Source organism: Staurois parvus, unplaced genomic scaffold, assembly GCF_062004578.1.
Source record: "Staurois parvus isolate SC_StPar_1 unplaced genomic scaffold, SC_StPar_1.0 ptg000394l, whole genome shotgun sequence".
NCBI lineage: Eukaryota > Metazoa > Chordata > Amphibia > Anura > Ranidae > Staurois > Staurois parvus.
Window position 1 is genome coordinate 106,144 of NW_028318190.1, and position 19,615 is coordinate 125,758.

The following is a 19,615-nucleotide window of genomic DNA, read 5'->3' on the forward strand; positions in this document are numbered from 1 at the left end:
CTATGGGAGGCCCTTAATCTGCCAGCACCCTATGTCAAAAAATTCTACACACCAGCAGTGTGTGAGGAGACCTGAAAGTGGCACATGGCAGAGTGTGGCGATGGAGACAGCAGCAATGGGAGGCCGTACAGGGACCCATGAAAGACTCTGGACCTGGCAGCAGCATGAGGAGGCGGTATATAGGGGCCCATGGCAGATTAGGGGCCTGGCAGCAGCTATAGGAGGCCCATAATCTGCCAGCACCCTATGTCAAAAAATTCAACACACCAGCAGTGTGAGGAGACCTGAAAGTGGCACATGGCAGAGTGTGGCGATGGAGACAGCAGCAATGGGAGGCCGTACAGGGACCCATGACAGACTCTGGACCTGGCAGCAGCATTAGGAGGCGGTATATAGGGGCCTATGGCAGATTAGGGGCCTGGCAGCAGCTATGGGAGGCCCTTAATCTGCCAGCACCCTATGTCAAAAAATTCTACACACCAGCAGTGTGTGAGGAGACCTGAAAGTGGCACATGGCAGAGTGTGGCGATGGAGACAGCAGCAATGGGAGGCCGTACAGGGACCCATGAAAGACTCTGGACCTGGCAGCAGCATGAGGAGGCGGTATATAGGGGCCCATGGCAGATTAGGGGCCTGGCAGCAGCTATAGGAGGCCCATAATCTGCCAGCACCCTATGTCAAAAAATTCAACACACCAGCAGTGTGAGGAGACCTGAAAGTGGCACATGGCAGAGTGTGGCGATGGAGACAGCAGCAATGGGAGGCCGTACAGGGACCCATGACAGACTCTGGACCTGGCAGCAGCATGAGGAGGCGGTATATAGGGGCCTATGGCAGATTAGGGGCCTGGCAGCAGCTATGGGAGGCCCTTAATCTGCCAGCACCCTATGTCAAAAAATTCTACACACCAGCAGTGTGAGGAGACCTGAAAGTGGCACATGGCATGAGAGACTCTGGACCTGGCAGCAGCATGAGGAAGCGGTATATAGGGGCCTATGGCAGATTAGGGGCCTGGCAGCAGCTATAGGAGGCCCATAATCTGCCAGCACACTATGTCAAAAAATTCAACCCACCAGCAGTGTGAGGAGACCTGAAAGTGGCACATGGCAGAGTGTGGCGATGGAGACAGCAGCAATGGGAGGCCGAACAGGGACCCATGACAGACTCTGGACCTGGCAGCAGCATGAGGAGGCGGTATATAGGGGCCCATGGCAGATTAGGGGCCTGGCAGCAGCTATAGGAGGCCCATAATCTGCCAGCACCCTATGTCAAAAAATTCAACACACCAGCAGTGTGAGGAGACCTGAAAGTGGCACATGGCAGAGTGTGGCGATGGAGACAGCAGCAATGGGAGGCCGTACAGGGACCCATGACAGACTCTGGACCTGGCAGCAGCATGAGGAGGCGGTATATAGGGGCCTATGGCAGATTAGGGGCCTGGCAGCAGCTATGGGAGGCCCTTAATCTGCCAGCACCCTATGTCAAAAAATTCTACACACCAGCAGTGTGAGGAGACCTGAAAGTGGCACATGGCAGAGTGTGGCGATGGAGACAGCAGCAATGGGAGGCCGTACAGGGACCCATGACAGACTCTGGACCTGGCAGCAGCATGAGGAGGCGGTATATAGGGGCCTATGGCAGATTAGGGGCCTGGCAGCAGCTATGGGAGGCCCTTAATCTGCCAGCACCCTATGTCAAAAAATTCTACACACCAGCAGTGTGTGAGGAGACCTGAAAGTGGCACATGGCAGAGTGTGGCGATGGAGACAGCAGCAATGGGAGGCCGTACAGGGACCCATGAAAGACTCTGGACCTGGCAGCAGCATGAGGAGGCGGTATATAGGGGCCCATGGCAGATTAGGGGCCTGGCAGCAGCTATAGGAGGCCCATAATCTGCCAGCACCCTATGTCAAAAAATTCAACACACCAGCAGTGTGAGGAGACCTGAAAGTGGCACATGGCAGAGTGTGGCGATGGAGACAGCAGCAATGGGAGGCCGTACAGGGACCCATGACAGACTCTGGACCTGGCAGCAGCATGAGGAGGCGGTATATAGGGGCCTATGGCAGATTAGGGGCCTGGCAGCAGCTATGGGAGGCCCTTAATCTGCCAGCACCCTATGTCAAAAAATTCTACACACCAGCAGTGTGAGGAGACCTGAAAGTGGCACATGGCATGAGAGACTCTGGACCTGGCAGCAGCATGAGGAAGCGGTATATAGGGGCCTATGGCAGATTAGGGGCCTGGCAGCAGCTATAGGAGGCCCATAATCTGCCAGCACACTATGTCAAAAAATTCAACCCACCAGCAGTGTGAGGAGACCTGAAAGTGGCACATGGCAGAGTGTGGCGATGGAGACAGCAGCAATGGGAGGCCGTACAGGGACCCATGACAGACTCTGGACCTGGCAGCAGCATGAGGAGGCGGTATATAGGGGCCCATGGCAGATTAGGGGCCTGGCAGCAGCTATAGGAGGCCCATAATCTGCCAGCACCCTATGTCAAAAAATTCAACACACCAGCAGTGTGAGGAGACCTGAAAGTGGCACATGGCAGAGTGTGGCGATGGAGACAGCAGCAATGGGAGGCCGTACAGGGACCCATGACAGACTCTGGACCTGGCAGCAGCATGAGGAGGCGGTATATAGGGGCCTATGGCAGATTAGGGGCCTGGCAGCAGCTATGGGAGGCCCTTAATCTGCCAGCACCCTATGTCAAAAAATTCTACACACCAGCAGTGTGAGGAGACCTGAAAGTGGCACATGGCATGAGAGACTCTGGACCTGGCAGCAGCATGAGGAAGCGGTATATAGGGGCCTATGGCAGATTAGGGGCCTGGCAGCAGCTATAGGAGGCCCATAATCTGCCAGCACCCTATGTCAAAAAATTCAACACACCAGCAGTGTGAGGAGACCTGAAAGTGGCACATGGCAGAGTGTGGCGATGGAGACAGCAGCAATGGGAGGCCGTACAGGGACCCATGACAGACTCTGGACCTGGCAGCAGCATGAGGAGGCGGTATATAGGGGCCTATGGCAGATTAGGGGCCTGGCAGCAGCAATGGGAGGCCCGTAATCTGCCAGCACCCTATGTCAAAAAATTCTACACACCAGCAGTGTGTGAGGAGACCTGAAAGTGGCACATGGCAGAGTGTGGCGATGGAGACAGCAGCAATGGGAGGCCGTACAGGGACCCATGAAAGACTCTGGACCTGGCAGCAGCATGAGGAGGCGGTATATAGGGGCCCATGGCAGATTAGGGGCCTGGCAGCAGCTATAGGAGGCCCATAATCTGCCAGCACCCTATGTCAAAAAATTCAACACACCAGCAGTGTGAGGAGACCTGAAAGTGGCACATGGCAGAGTGTGGCGATGGAGACAGCAGCAATGGGAGGCCGTACAGGGACCCATGACAGACTCTGGACCTGGCAGCAGCATGAGGAGGCGGTATATAGGGGCCTATGGCAGATTAGGGGCCTGGCAGCAGCTATGGGAGGCCCTTAATCTGCCAGCACCCTATGTCAAAAAATTCTACACACCAGCAGTGTGTGAGGAGACCTGAAAGTGGCACATGGCAGAGTGTGGCGATGGAGACAGCAGCAATGGGAGGCCGTACAGGGACCCATGAAAGACTCTGGACCTGGCAGCAGCATGAGGAGGCGGTATATAGGGGCCCATGGCAGATTAGGGGCCTGGCAGCAGCTATAGGAGGCCCATAATCTGCCAGCACCCTATGTCAAAAAATTCAACACACCAGCAGTGTGAGGAGACCTGAAAGTGGCACATGGCAGAGTGTGGCGATGGAGACAGCAGCAATGGGAGGCCGTACAGGGACCCATGACAGACTCTGGACCTGGCAGCAGCATGAGGAGGCGGTATATAGGGGCCTATGGCAGATTAGGGGCCTGGCAGCAGCTATGGGAGGCCCTTAATCTGCCAGCACCCTATGTCAAAAAATTCTACACACCAGCAGTGTGAGGAGACCTGAAAGTGGCACATGGCAGAGTGTGGCGATGGAGACAGCAGCAATGGGAGGCCGTACAGGGACCCATGACAGACTCTGGACCTGGCAGCAGCATGAGGAGGCGGTATATAGGGGCCTATGGCAGATTAGGGGCCTGGCAGCAGCTATGGGAGGCCCTTAATCTGCCAGCACCCTATGTCAAAAAATTCTACACACCAGCAGTGTGTGAGGAGACCTGAAAGTGGCACATGGCAGAGTGTGGCGATGGAGACAGCAGCAATGGGAGGCCGTACAGGGACCCATGAAAGACTCTGGACCTGGCAGCAGCATGAGGAGGCGGTATATAGGGGCCCATGGCAGATTAGGGGCCTGGCAGCAGCTATAGGAGGCCCATAATCTGCCAGCACCCTATGTCAAAAAATTCAACACACCAGCAGTGTGAGGAGACCTGAAAGTGGCACATGGCATGAGAGACTCTGGACCTGGCAGCAGCATGAGGAAGCGGTATATAGGGGCCTATGGCAGATTAGGGGCCTGGCAGCAGCTATGGGAGGCCCATAATCTGCCAGCACCCTATGTCAAAAAATTCAACACACCAGCAGTGTGAGGAGACCTGAAAGTGGCACATGGCATGAGACACTGTGGACCTGGCAGCAGCATGAGGAGGCGGTATATAGGGGCCCATGGCAGATTAGGGGCCTGGCAGCAGCTATGGGAGGCCCATAATCTGCCAGCACCCTATGTCAAAAAATTCTACACACCAGCAGTGTGTGAGGAGACCTGAAAGTGGCACATGGCAGAGTGTGGCGATGGAGACAGCAGCAATGGGAGGCCGTACAGGGACCCATGAGAGACTCTGGACCTGGCAGCAGCATGAGGAAGCGGTATATAGGGGCCTATGGCAGATTAGGGGCCTGGCAGCAGCTATAGGAGGCCCATAATCTGCCAGCACCCTATGTCAAAAAAATCTACACACCAGCAGTGTGTGAGGAGACCTCAAAGTGGCACATGTTTGAGGCATGATTCATGGCGGATTTAGTCAGTTGTGTCAGGAACTGGTGGTTTGAAATCCAGACTAATCCACGCCTGATTCATTTTCACAAACGTGAGTCTCTCCACACTTTGGGTGGACAGTCGTGTCCTCCGCGGAGTTACAATACCTCCTGCCGCACTAAACACGCGCTCCGATGCCACGCTACTGGCTGGGCATGACAGCCTTTCAAGGGCAAATTCAGCTAGTTGGGGCCAAAGGTCAAGTTTCGTTGCCCAGTAGTCAAGGGGATTGTCTACCTCGGTTGGCAGGGTGCTGTCCAAGTAGGCCCAAGCCTGTTGTTTGAGGTCCTGCTCCAGGTCCACCTGATGCTGCTGCTGCTGCTGCGGCTGGTTAGTAGTTTCCTCACTGCGCTGGTGAAGAAAGCTACTCATCATCGACTGCAGACTGAGGCAGCTGCTGCTGGTGGAGCTGCCACTGCTCCTACCACCCCACCCCTCCCCTGCTGCCATGGCAGCGGAACGCGAGCGCACAGGGCCCACAGTGTCTGAGGATGGACGTTGGCGCACAAAGGCAGAGACCAACTGACTACATAGGTGGTTTTTATAGTACGTTATTTTGGCCTCCCTCTCAGCAGGTGTGAAAAAGGCCACCATTTTGGAACGGTAGCGAGGGTCCAACAAGGTGGACAGCCAAAAGTCATCCCTCTGTCTGATGGTTATTATTCGGCTGTCGCTACGCAAGCAACCGAGCATGCTATGGGCCATTTGTGCCAAGGAATGCGAGGGACTCCCTGCCTCCATCTCCACAGCATACTGCCACGGTGCGTCTGGGTCCTCTGTCTCCTCCTCCTCCTCCTCTACCAGATGCTCCTGCTCCTCCACTCCTGTCCGCTGAGTGGAAAAACCACCCATTTCACTCAATAATTCCTGAGCACAAATGTCCTCCTCTACCTCCTCCTCTTCTTCCTGTCCTGCCCCCACAGGGGTCATGTGGCGTTGAGATCTGTGCGCCACGTCTACCGCACCCTGACCAGCCATTGTTAACAGCATTTGTTCAAGGACGTGCAACAGAGGAATTACGTCGTTCATCCCATAGTCCTGCCGACTCACGAATAGCGTGGCCTCCTCAAAGGGCCTGAGCAAGCGGCAGGTGTCACGCATGAGCTGCCAATGGCTGACATCTAAGTTACACAGGGGAGTACCTTTATCCGCTTGTAACATCAGGAAATCGGTGATGGCCTTTCGCTGTTCGTAAAGGCGGTCTAACATGTGTAGTGTTGAATTCCACCTTGTTGCAACGTCGCAGATCAGGCGATGCTGTGGAATTCCGTTCTGCCACTGCAGCTCAAGGAGGGTGTGCTTTGCGGTGTAGGAATGGCTGAAATGCATGCAAAGTTTACGTGACATTTTAAGGATGTCTTGCAGTGGGATGGTGGATTTTAAGAACCGCTTGACAACCAGATTGAACACGTGAGCCATGCATGGCGCATGGCACAACCTTCCTTGACGCAGAGCAGACACCATGTTCTTTCCGTTGTCGGTCAACATGGTTCCGATTTTCAGTTTGCGCGGAGACAGCCATCTGTCGATTTCTCTGTTCATTACACTCAGAAGTTCCTCCCCTGTGTGACTACGTTCGCCAAGGCATACCAGGTGCAGAACAGCGTGACACCGTTGCGCCCTGCACATGTGATATGCCGGTCGGGTAATGGGACTTGGCACGGGGGTGGCGGCTGAGGACACGGCGGAAGAAGAGGTGGTAGAGGCGGACATCTTTGCCGGACCAAGGACGTGCAAACGTGGAGGCAAAAGCGGCGTGACCTGTCCAAGTTGCTGGTGCGGCTGTGACGGCACCACGTTCACCCAGTGGGCCGTAAATGACATGTACTGTCCCTGACCGTAGTTACAGCTCCACACGTCGGCGCTGCCGTGCACTTTGGCAGAGACCGACATGCTCAAAGACTGGCCCACCATGTCTTCTACATGTGAATGCAGGGCTGGCACTGCCTTTTTGGCGAAGAAATGACGGCTTGGCACTCTCCACCGCGGCGCGGCACAAGCCATCATTTCTCTGAAAGGTGCTGAGTCCACCACTTGGAAAGGGAGGGACTGCAGCACCAGCAACTTGGACAGGAGGACGTTCAGCTTTTGCACCGTCGGGTGCGTGCTCGCAAACTGTTGTCTCTTGGAAACGGATTCCAAGAAAGACTGCTGACGGAATCCGTGAAGAGGAGTAGCAGGAGAAGGAGCATCTGAACGAGCGGAAGATGCCAACGAGCGACAACTCCCCTCAGCAGAGGTGTTGGAGCCTTGACTGGCTGATGGAGGGCGATTGACGTCGGGTGACGGAGCAAGTAACGGAGCGGGTGATGGAGCGGGGGCTGGGGCGGGCAGAACCGCCGTATCTTTATCACGGTTTTCCCAGGCCACCAAATGGCGACGCTGCATATGCTGCCGCAACGCTGTAGTCCCATCATGGGCCCCCTGGCCACGCTTGACTTTCTGGCCACATAGTCGACATACGGCTACGTTTACTTCCTCGGGCGGCTTGACGAAAAATTGCCACACCGCCGAGTAGGAAACTTTGCCCCCGATACTCCTCACTGGCTGACTGCTGCTTCCTCCGTGCACACCGGCACCACTACTGGCCGTGGTGGTAGGCTGCAGTGGAGCTGGTGCTCTACTCCGTGGCCGTTTGGCTCCACTGACACTGCTGCGACCCTGCTGCTGTCTCCTGGGCAACCCACCGACTGTTTTGCTCGCTGCCAAGCTGCCACCCTCTTCTCCTGATGATGCGGAAGAAATTGCCTGATGACGACGAGGCTGCCAAGTGCGATCAACCTCCTCATCATCAAGTAGGGTCTCCGCCTCACTACTAGCCCCCTCGGCTGCGTCTGGGTCAGGAGACAGACCTGTCTCTAGACCGGCTACCGAGCCACTCTCCTCGCCACTACTTCTTCGCCTGGCTGCTGAAAAGGCGGATGTCTCCCCCCGTTCCTGACCGCCCTCTGTTAGCTCTTCCTCACTGTACAGTGGGGCTGAGCCCACAGCATGCGATACTTCGCTTGGTGAGGGAACACCAAAGGACAGGGGCAGGTAGAGGACACGTGATTTCAGTGGGCTTGGTCCCGGGCCATGCCAACTAACGGTTGTGTCTGACGTACACACCGACCGTTGGCTGTAGGTGTCAGAGGTGACCTGGGAAGAGGAAGACGACCGAGCCAACCAATCGACGACGGCAGGGTTGTCGGTGGAGACACGACCGCTGGATGACACCGGGAGCACTGGCCTCTGGCTGCGAATAGTGCTGCCTCGACCCCTTCCTCTGCTGCCACGTCTGCTCGCTCCTAAAACATTGCCTCCTCTGCCACTCCTCTGCATGTTGTCTGACATACTCTTTAATTAAACGATTATGTGTCCCTGAGTAACAATTCTGTGTCCCTGAGTAACAATTCTGTGTCTGTGCGAGTAACAATTCTGTGGCCCTAAGTAACAGTTCTGTGGCCCTCAGTAACAATTCTGTGTCCCTGATTAACGTTTCTGTGGCCCCAAGTAACAGTTCTGTGGCCCTCAGTAACAATTCTGTGTCTGTGCGAGTAACAATTCTGTGTCTGTGCGAGAAACAATTCTGTGGCCCTAAGTAAAGTTTCTGTGGCCCTAAGTAACAATTCTCTGGCACTCAGTAACAATTCTGTCTGTCCCTGAGTAACAATTCTCTGGCACTCAGTAACAATTCTGTCTGTCCCTGAGTAAAAATTCTGTGGCCCTAAGTAAAGTTTCTGGGGCCCTGAGTAACAATTATCTGGCACTCCGTAACAATTCTGTCTGTCCCTGAGTAACAATTCTCTGGCACTCAGTAACAATTCTGTCTGTCCCTGAGTAAAAATTCTCTGGCCCTAAGTAAAGTTTCTGTGGCCCTGAGTAACAATTCTCTGGCACTCCGTAACAATTCTGTCTGTCCCTGAGTAACAATTCTCTGGCACTCAGTAACAATTCTGTCTGTCCCTGAGTAAAAATTCTGTGGCCCTAATTAAAGTTTCTGTGGCCCTAAGTAACAATTCTCTGGCACTCAGTAACAATTCTGTCTGTCCCTGAGTAACAATTCTCTGGCACTCCGTAACAATTCTGTCTGTCCCTGAGTAACAATTCTCTGGCACTCAGTAACAATTCTGTCTGTCCCTGAGTAAAAATTCTGTGGCCCTAATTAAAGTTTCTGTGGCCCTAAGTAACAATTCTCTGGCACTCAGTAACAATTCTGTCTGTCCCTGAGTAACAATTCTCTGGCACTCCGTAACAATTCTGTCTGTCCCTGAGTAACAATTCTCTGGCACTCAGTAACAATTCTGTCTGTCCCTGAGTAAAAATTCTGTGGCCCTAAGTAAAGTTTCTGTGGCCCTGAGTAACAATTCTCTGGCACTCCGTAACAATTCTGTCTGTCCCTGAGTAACAATTCTCTGGCACTCCGTAACAATTCTGTCTGTCCCTGAGTAAAAATTCTGTGGCCCTAATTAAAGTTTCTGTGGCCCTAAGTAACAATTCTCTGGCACTCAGTAACAATTCTGTCTGTCCCTGAGTAACAATTCTCTGGCACTCGGTAACAATTCTGTCTGTCCCTGAGTAAACAATTCTCTGGCACTCAGTAACAATTCTGTCTGTCCCTGAGTAACAATTCTCTGGCACTCGGTAACAATTCTGTCTGTCCCTGAGTAACAATTCTCTGGCACTCAGTAACAATTCTGTCTGTCCCTGAGTAAAAATTCTGTGGCCCTAATTAAAGTTTCTGTGGCCCTAAGTAACAATTCTCTGGCACTCAGTAACAATTCTGTCTGTCCCTGAGTAACAATTCTCTGGCACTCCGTAACAATTCTGTCTGTCCCTGAGTAACAATTCTCTGGCACTCAGTAACAATTCTGTCTGTCCCTGAGTAAAAATTCTGTGGCCCTAATTCAAGTTTCTGTGGCCCTAAGTAACAATTCTCTGGCACTCAGTAACAATTCTGTCTGTCCCTGAGTAACAATTCTCTGGCACTCAGTAACAATTCTGTCTGTCCCTGAGTAAAAATTCTGTGGCCCTAAGTAAAGTTTCTGGGGCCCTGAGTAACAATTATCTGGCACTCAGTAACAATTCTGTCTGTCCCTGAGTAACAATTCTCTGGCACTCAGTAACAATTCTGTCTGTCCCTGAGTAACAATTCTCTGGCACTCAGTAACAATTCTGTCTGTCCCTGAGTAAAAATTCTGTGGCCCTAAGTAAAGTTTCTGGGGCCCTGAGTAACAATTATCTGGCACTCCGTAACAATTCTGTCTGTCCCTGAGTAACAATTCTCTGGCACTCAGTAACAATTCTGTCTGTCCCTGAGTAAAAATTCTCTGGCCCTAAGTAAAGTTTCTGTGGCCCTGAGTAACAATTCTCTGGCACTCCGTAACAATTCTGTCTGTCCCTGAGTAACAATTCTCTGGCACTCAGTAACAATTCTGTCTGTCCCTGAGTAAAAATTCTGTGGCCCTAATTAAAGTTTCTGTGGCCCTAAGTAACAATTCTCTGGCACTCAGTAACAATTCTGTCTGTCCCTGAGTAACAATTCTCTGGCACTCGGTAACAATTCTGTCTGTCCCTGAGTAACAATTCTCTGGCACTCAGTAACAATTCTGTCTGTCCCTGAGTAAAAATTCTGTGGCCCTAATTAAAGTTTCTGTGGCCCTAAGTAACAATTCTCTGGCACTCAGTAACAATTCTGTCTGTCCCTGAGTAACAATTCTCTGGCACTCCGTAACAATTCTGTCTGTCCCTGAGTAACAATTCTCTGGCACTCAGTAACAATTCTGTCTGTCCCTGAGTAAAAATTCTGTGGCCCTAAGTAAAGTTTCTGTGGCCCTGAGTAACAATTCTCTGGCACTCCGTAACAATTCTGTCTGTCCCTGAGTAACAATTCTCTGGCACTCCGTAACAATTCTGTCTGTCCCTGAGTAAAAATTCTGTGGCCCTAATTAAAGTTTCTGTGGCCCTAAGTAACAATTCTCTGGCACTCAGTAACAATTCTGTCTGTCCCTGAGTAACAATTCTCTGGCACTCGGTAACAATTCTGTCTGTCCCTGAGTAACAATTCTCTGGCACTCAGTAACAATTCTGTCTGTCCCTGAGTAAAAATTCTGTGGCCCTAATTCAAGTTTCTGTGGCCCTAAGTAACAATTCTCTGGCACTCAGTAACAATTCTGTCTGTCCCTGAGTAACAATTCTCTGGCACTCCGTAACAATTCTGTCTGTCCCTGAGTAACAATTCTCTGGCACTCAGTAACAATTCTGTCTGTCCCTGAGTAAAAATTCTGTGGCCCTAATTCAAGTTTCTGTGGCCCTAAGTAACAATTCTCTGGCACTCAGTAACAATTCTGTCTGTCCCTGAGTAACAATTCTCTGGCACTCAGTAACAATTCTGTCTGTCCCTGAGTAAAAATTCTGTGGCCCTAAGTAAAGTTTCTGGGGCCCTGAGTAACAATTATCTGGCACTCAGTAACAATTCTGTCTGTCCCTGAGTAACAATTCTCTGGCACTCAGTAACAATTCTGTCTGTCCCTGAGTAACAATTCTCTGGCACTCAGTAACAATTCTGTCTGTCCCTGAGTAAAAATTCTGTGGCCCTAAGTAAAGTTTCTGTGGCCCTGAGTAACAATTCTCTGGCACTCCGTAACAATTCTGTCTGTCCCTGAGTAACAATTCTCTGGCACTCAGTAACAATTCTGTCTGTCCCTGAGTAAAAATTCTCTGGCACTCAGTAACAATTCTGTCTGTCCCTGAGTAAAAATTCTGTGGCCCTAAGTAAAGTTTCTGTGGCCCTGAGTAACAATTCTCTGGCACTCCGTAACAATTCTGTCTGTCCCTGAGTAACAATTCTCTGGCACTCAGTAACAATTCTGTCTGTCCCTGAGTAAAAATTCTGTGGCCCTAATTAAAGTTTCTGTGGCCCTAAGTAACAATTCTCTGGCACTCAGTAACAATTCTGTCTGTCCCTGAGTAACAATTCTCTGGCACTCGGTAACAATTCTGTCTGTCCCTGAGTAACAATTCTCTGGCACTCAGTAACAATTCTGTCTGTCCCTGAGTAAAAATTCTGTGGGCCTAATTAAAGTTTCTGTGGCCCTAAGTAACAATTCTCTGGCACTCAGTAACAATTCTCTCTGTCCCTGAGTAACAATTCTCTGGCACTCAGTAACAATTCTGTCTGTCCCTGAGTAAAAATTCTGTGGCCCTAATTAAAGTTTCTGTGGCCCTAAGTAACAATTCTCTGGCACTCAGTAACAATTCTGTCTGTCCCTGAGTAACAATTCTCTGGCACTCGGTAACAATTCTGTCTGTCCCTGAGTAACAATTCTCTGGCACTCAGTAACAATTCTGTCTGTCCCTGAGTAAAAATTCTGTGGCCCTAATTAAAGTTTCTGTGGCCCTAAGTAACAATTCTCTGGCACTCATTAACAATTCTGTCTGTCCCTGAGTAACAATTCTCTGGCACTCGGTAACAATTCTGTCTGTCCCTGAGTAACAATTCTCTGGCACTCAGTAACAATTCTGTCTGTCCCTGAGTAAAAATTCTGTGGCCCTAATTAAAGTTTCTGTGGCCCTAAGTAACAATTCTCTGGCACTCAGTAACAATTCTGTCTGTGCCTGAGTAACAATTCTCTGGCACTCCGTAACAATTCTGTCTGTCCCTGAGTAACAATTCTCTGGCACTCCGTAACAATTCTGTCTGTCCCTGAGTATGAATTCTGTGGCCCTAACTAGCGTTTCTTTGTCCCTAAGTAACAGTTCTGTGGCCCTCAGTAACAGTTCTGTGTCTGTGCGAGTAACAATTCTGTGTCTGTGCGAGTAACAATTCTGTGGCCCTAAGTAACAGTTCTGTGGCCTTCAGTAACAATTCTGTGTCTGTGCGAGTAACAATTCTGTGTCTGTGCGAGTAACAATTCTGTGGCCCTAAGTAAAGTTTCTGTGGCCCTAAGTAACAATTCTCTGGCACTCAGTAACAATTCTGTCTGTCCCTGAGTAACAATTCTCTGGCACTCAGTAACAATTCTGTCTGTCCCTGAGTAAAAATTCTGTGGCCCTAAGTAAAGTTTCTGTGGCCCTGAGTAACAATTCTCTGGCACTCAGTAACAATTCTGTCTGTCCCTGAGTAACAATTCTCTGGCACTGAGTAACAATTCTGTCTTTCCCTGAGTAAAAATTCTGTGGCCCTAATTAAAGTTTCTGTGGCCCTAAGTAACAATTCTCTGGCACTCAGTAACAATTCTGTCTGTCCCTGAGTAACAATTCTCTGGCACTCAGTAACAATTCTGTCTGTCCCTGAGTAACAATTCTGTGGCCCTAATAACGTTTCTGTGGCCCTAAGTAACAATTCTCTGGCACTGAGTAACAATTCTGTCTGTCCCTGATTATGAATTCTGTGGCCCTAACTAGCGTTTCTTTGTCCCTAAATAACGATTCTGTGGCCCTCATTAACAAGTCTGTGTCCCTGAGTAATGGTTCTCTGTCCCTAAGTAACTTTTCTCTGTCCCCAATTATCGTTTCTGTGGCCCTAACTCTGTCCCTGTCCCTAGTACAGAGCGGTCTGCCTCTGTTCAATAACTGCAGGCAAATGAAGAATTCCAAAATGGCCGCTATTTATAGCTCGACCATTACACAGTGCTGGCTGGCTGGCTGCTGATAGGCTGATGCGATCACATGTAGTTGAGGCATGCATTATGGGTCAGCGCGCCTTGTCTGCGCGCCTTCCCAGACATCCCCGCTCCGTCGCCGCACATGTCAGCCGCCATTTTCTGAAAAATTTCGATTCGCGCGTCCGAATTAGGCTATTTTTCGGATTCGGCACGAATCGAAATTTTTCAGATATTCGACTCGAATTCCACTTCGTATACTTCGATTCGCTCATCTCTAATAATATTATATGATAAATTATATTTAGGGGGAATATTGTAAGAAATTAATTTAGCATAAAACAGACGTCTGTATCTTTTCACGTCAGTATCTCCTCTAATATGACAAGTAAAATCACTGAGAAGTAATTTTAACTTTGCGTGTGTATGAAGCTTTGGAAAACAGGTGTTAAAGATGAACCATGGTATATTTATGTCTAAGAGGTCAGCAGGTCATAAGCTTCTCTTAAGAATAGCAATTGGAATGTAAAAAGATATTGATATGCAGTAGAACAAAGAAAGGATATGTCTTTTATAAAGAAAATCATGTCTAATCTATAATATAGTTAGTTGGATAATTATTTCATATAATTCATTTATTAGTTAGGAATAGTGTGTGATAAGTTTAGTATCAATTATTGTTGGTTATATGCATTTATGTGAACATTGTCTCTTTCTAAAGATATGTGAAGCCATTGTATATCATATAACAGTATTATGTATTTCTGTTGTCTAAGAGGTTTGAAGATAATGTCACACTAAGAGTATAAGTTTAGAAGGTTTACATACAGTGGGGATCGAAAGTTTGGGCACCCCAGCTAAAAATTTGTATAAATGTGCATAAAGAAGCCAAGGAAAGATGGAAAAATCTCCAAAAGGCATCAAATTACAGATTAGACATTCTTATAATATGTCAACAAAAGTTAGATTTTATTTCCATCATTTACACTTTCAAAATAACAGAAAACAAAAATATGGCGTCTGCAAAAGTTTGGGCACCCTGCAGAATTTATAGCATGCACTGCCCCCTTTGCAAAGCTGAGACCTGCCAGTGTCATGGATTGTTCTCAATCATCGTCTGGGCAGACCAGCTGATGTCAATCTCAAAGGTTTTAAATGCCCAGACTCATCTGACCTTGCCCCAACAATCAGCACCATGGGTTCTTCTAAGCAGTTGTCTAGAAAACTGAAACTGAAAATAGTTGACGCTCACAAAGCTGGAGAAGGCTATAAGAAGATAGCAAAGCGTTTTCAGATGTCAATATCCTCTGTTCGGAATGTAATTAAGAAATGGCAGTCATCAGGAACAGTGGAAGTTAAAGCAAGATCTGGAAGACCAAGAAAAATATCAGACAGAACAGCTCGCAGGATTGTGAGAAAAACAATTCAAAACCCACATTTGACTGCACGATCCCTCCAGAAAGATCTGGCAGACAATGGAGTTGTGGTATACTATTCCACTATAAAGAGATACTTGTACAAATATGGTCTTCATGGAAGAGTCATCAGAAGAAAACCTCTTCTACATCCTCACCACAAAAATCATCGTTTGAACTTTGCAAATGAACATATAGACAAGCCTGATGCATTTTGGAAACAAGTTCTGTGGACCGATGAGGTTAAAATTGAACTTTTTGGCCGGAATGAGCAAAGGTACGTTTGGAGAAGAAGGGGCACAGAATTTAATGAAAAGAACCTCTGTCCAACTGTTAAGCATGGGGTTGGATCAATCATGCTTGGGGGTTGTGTTGCAGCCAGTGGCACAGGGAACATCTCACAAGTAGAAGGAAAAATGGATTCAATAAAATTTCAGCAAATTTTGGATGGTAACTTGATGCCATCTGTGAAAAAGCTGAAGTTAAAGAGAGGATGGCTTCAACAAATGGATAATGATCCTAAACACACCTCGAAATCCATGGGGGGATTACATCAAGAGGCGTAAACTGAAGGTTTTGCCATGGCCTTCACAATCTCCTGACCTCAACATAATTGAAAATCTATGGATAGACCTTAAAAGAGCAGTGCGTGACAGACAGCCCAGAAATCTCAAAGAACTGGAAGACTTTTGTAAGGAAGAATGGGCAAAGATACCTCAAACAAGAATTGAAAGACTCTTGGCTGGCTACAAAAAGCGTTTACAAGCTGTGATACTTGCCAAAGGGGGCAGTACAAGATATTAACTCTGCAGGGTGCCCAAACTTTTGCAGGCGCCATTTTTTTGTTTTCTGTTATTTTGAAAGTGTAAATGATGGAAATAAAATCTAACTTTTGTTGACATATTATAAGAATGTCTAATCTGTAATTTGATGCCTTTTGGAGATTTTTCCATCTTTCCTTGGCTTCTTTATGCACATTAATACAAATTTTTAGCTGGGGTGCCCAAACTTTCGATCCCCACTGTATATGGACACTAAGAGTATAAGTTTAGAAGGTTTACATATATGGACACTAAGAGTATAAGTTTAGAAGAAGTACAAAAAAAGGTTTTACTCATTTAGCTCACACTGAATTAGGAAATAACTGTTTAGTGGGTTGGTCTGGTAAAATATATATAAGATATGCCTTAGAGATAGAGAGACACATACACACACTCACACTCATACATCAAGACATTATACAGCTAACACGCACTGACATTTTTGTTTTCTTAAGGCCTGCAAAGCCTTGATACACCTGTTGTCTTCCTTGCCAAGACTGAAACACTTGTCATAGAACAGGCAAGAGATTAGACATTTCTCCAAAGCTTATTTCTTTTTCCATAATCTACAACTTTTGTTATATTTTACTCTGTATTTTATTTTATCTTTTGTATTCATTTTATGTTGATGCCAAGTGTGAATTAAATAAAAGTCACACGGTTTTAAATCAGCCTGGCACTAGAACACTTTACCTCAAACGCCTAAGACAGACACTTAAATAATGTAAGTGTCACGATATTTAACACAGACCAGTTGACGTTATTGAGAAACTTGCAGTAGTCGAGCTCAGATGACCACAGAGGATAGCTGAAACTGGTACCTAGAAGGTAGAATAATCCAAAACCAGGTAGGGTCATGGCAGGAGACAGTCACTATGCACATTCCATGGAGAAGCCAAGGTCAGTTCAGGTAACAGACTAGACAGTATTTAGGAACATGCAGAGGTCAGGGCTGGCAGCAGGCAGACAGAAGTCCAGGGACAGGCTGAGGTCAGAATCCACAATAAAAGAGATGAAGAGCAGGATAACAGGAATTAAAAACACAATTATCAGGAACAATATACTAGATACAAGATACAGGAGAAAAGCACAGCAACAGGATCAAGATGCAGGTCAACAGAGTATAGGGCTGGTGTATAAACAGCTACCACAAACATTTTTAGCTTATCCACTTCAAATCTGGACACTTTCATTCCCTTCCTGCCCAGGCCATTTTCTCAGTGTTCAGTGCTGTCACACTTTCCCCATTCCCCAGCTTAATATTACATAGAAGGGGAAAGCAGCAATTTTTAAAAAGTAAAAAGCAAATAAAAAAGACAAGTAGCATTTTTTAGGTTATACTATGTCAATAGGAACATGTCAGAAATATAAAGTAGATATTATCCCAATTTGGCTACAAAAGTGGAATACATTTTAAACCAAATGTAAACTACTTGAAGTCCAGCCGAAATCAGAAGACATAGCGGACCCATTCACACTTTGTAGCAACATGCGCTAAAAGAGCACAATGCTAGCCGTGCACCAGCACACATATTTCATGTGTTATGGTGTGCTGTGTTTTGAAAAATGATCATATCTATTTTTCCGCCCAGTGTGTTACATTGGCAGCCCCTTCATATAGTGTATGCCAGATCACACAATAACACATGTGAATAAAAGTGTGGCAAGGGAACCCTTTAATGTGAATCTGTTATATTTTACGGATGTAATCTGAACCATTATGGATTTCTGATGCAGTTCAGAACCAGTTCACAGTATTCCATAAAAAGACCTGTTAAAGGTGACATCCTACTCTTTAACATTATTGAGGAGCGGGGGCGGGACTGACCATTTGGAAACTCGGGCACTGCCCGAGGGCCCGGGGTCAGTAGGGGGCCCCATGAGATGCCCCTGGTACCTTTTTCATAGGCATTTTTGAGTTTAGGCAAGGACACAGGGGCCCCATGACCCCCTATTGCCCGGGGGCCCCATGAGTTGTCAGTCCGCCCCTGTTGAGGACACACATACAGTAAAATACAATTAGTCATAGATATTGTCATTACAATTCTAAAAGTAGAGATGAACAAACCGGATCTGAATTGTCTTCAGTTAACTCCTGCTGGATGGGAGCTGAGCCAATGCTATGAACATATATCTTCCTGCATCACCCGCTTGAGTTGAGTGCACTCTCAGGAGGATACATTGGGAAATGAGCTGATGGATCAAATAAAAGTACAGTTGTTAGGTGGAGGCTAGGTCTGAGGGGGGGGGGGGTGATTTGATATTTTGAGACTAGGTTAGTGATGTAAGTTGTTGTTAGTATTTTGAATTTAATTTGTTGGGTGAACGGAAGTCAGTGGATGGATTGGCAGAGAAGGGTAGTAGACACTGAACAGTTGGTAAGGTGGATGAGTCTGGCAGCAGCATTCATGATGGACTAAAGGGGGATAACCTATGTAAAGATAATCCAATGAGGAGGAAGTTGCAGTAGTCGAGGAGATAAATAACCAAGGAGTAAATTAGAAGCTTTGTGGTGTCATTAGTTAAGAAGGGATGCACTTTGGAGATTTTGCAGAGGTGGCAAGTTTTGGATAGTGATTGGATGTGGGGCTGAAAGGAGAATTCAGAGTCTAGGATTACACCTAGCACCCTAGTATGCTGTGACAGATAAATTGAGTTAAAGGAAGTGGTGTGACATCCAGATTCATATGTCTGTTAGTAAATTAGTGATGCGTGAGCAGAGTGGTAGAGAGATTTGGGTGTCATCAATGTATAAATGCTATTGAAAGCCATGGGAGGCTATCAGCTGTCTCTGGTAGAAGGTGTAGATTGAGAACAGGAGAGGTCCAAGAACAGAACCTTGTCACAATTGTGATGGTTGTGTCTGCATGAATGGAAGACAGGACGAAAACATCCCAATTGTCCTTCCACTTCACGGAGAGCAATTCCTCATTTCTCAAGCAGGCTTTTTCCCCCTCTTTAAGACAGGTATTTACAAGCTGTTGGGGAAACCCCGGCGATTAGGTCGCACGGTGCCACATTGCGCCAATTCCAATATTGTACAAATGTCTAAATAGTGGCATGCTTGAATAAAAATTGTCCACGTATAAGTGGTACCCCATATGGGAAAAGGATGACACCAAGTCCCAAACTATCTTGTCACTGCTCCCCATGTAGTCTGGGCATCCAGGGGGCTCCATGTGACTATCTTTTTCCTCATAAATCCAAACTTATATGTATAGCCTGTTGTCCTCTCACATGTCTTATACATATTGACCCCATATCTGGCATATTTTCTGGGGAGAAATTGAATTCAAGGTGGGAAGAAAAATTAATGAGGGACTCATCAACGCAGATGTTTTGCTGGGGAGTATAGACATCCGCAAATTTTTGGTTAAGGTTATTTACGATGGGCCAAATTTTGTGGAGCTGGTCAAATTCAGGGTCACCCCGAGGAAGACAGAGTGTATAAAACGCAGTATACTCTCATATCTATGCTTGGCCATGGCGGCAGAGAATACGGGCGTATGATAAATGGGTCTGTGGATCAATACAACCACAATTAATTTTTTTTAGTAATGTCCATGTTGAGGGTTAAGCCCAAAAAAAATTCTGAAACCGTAATGGGTTTCCATGTGAATGGTCTGGCAAGGTTTGAATCTCGGTTGGTGGCGATAAACTGTTGTGCATATAAATTACTTTGATCCACAATCAATGCATACTGACCTTCTGTGAAAAAACAGCTCCAAAAAATCAAGGGGAGTAGTTAAATTTGCTGTTTCCACCTGAATTCTGGGTTGGGC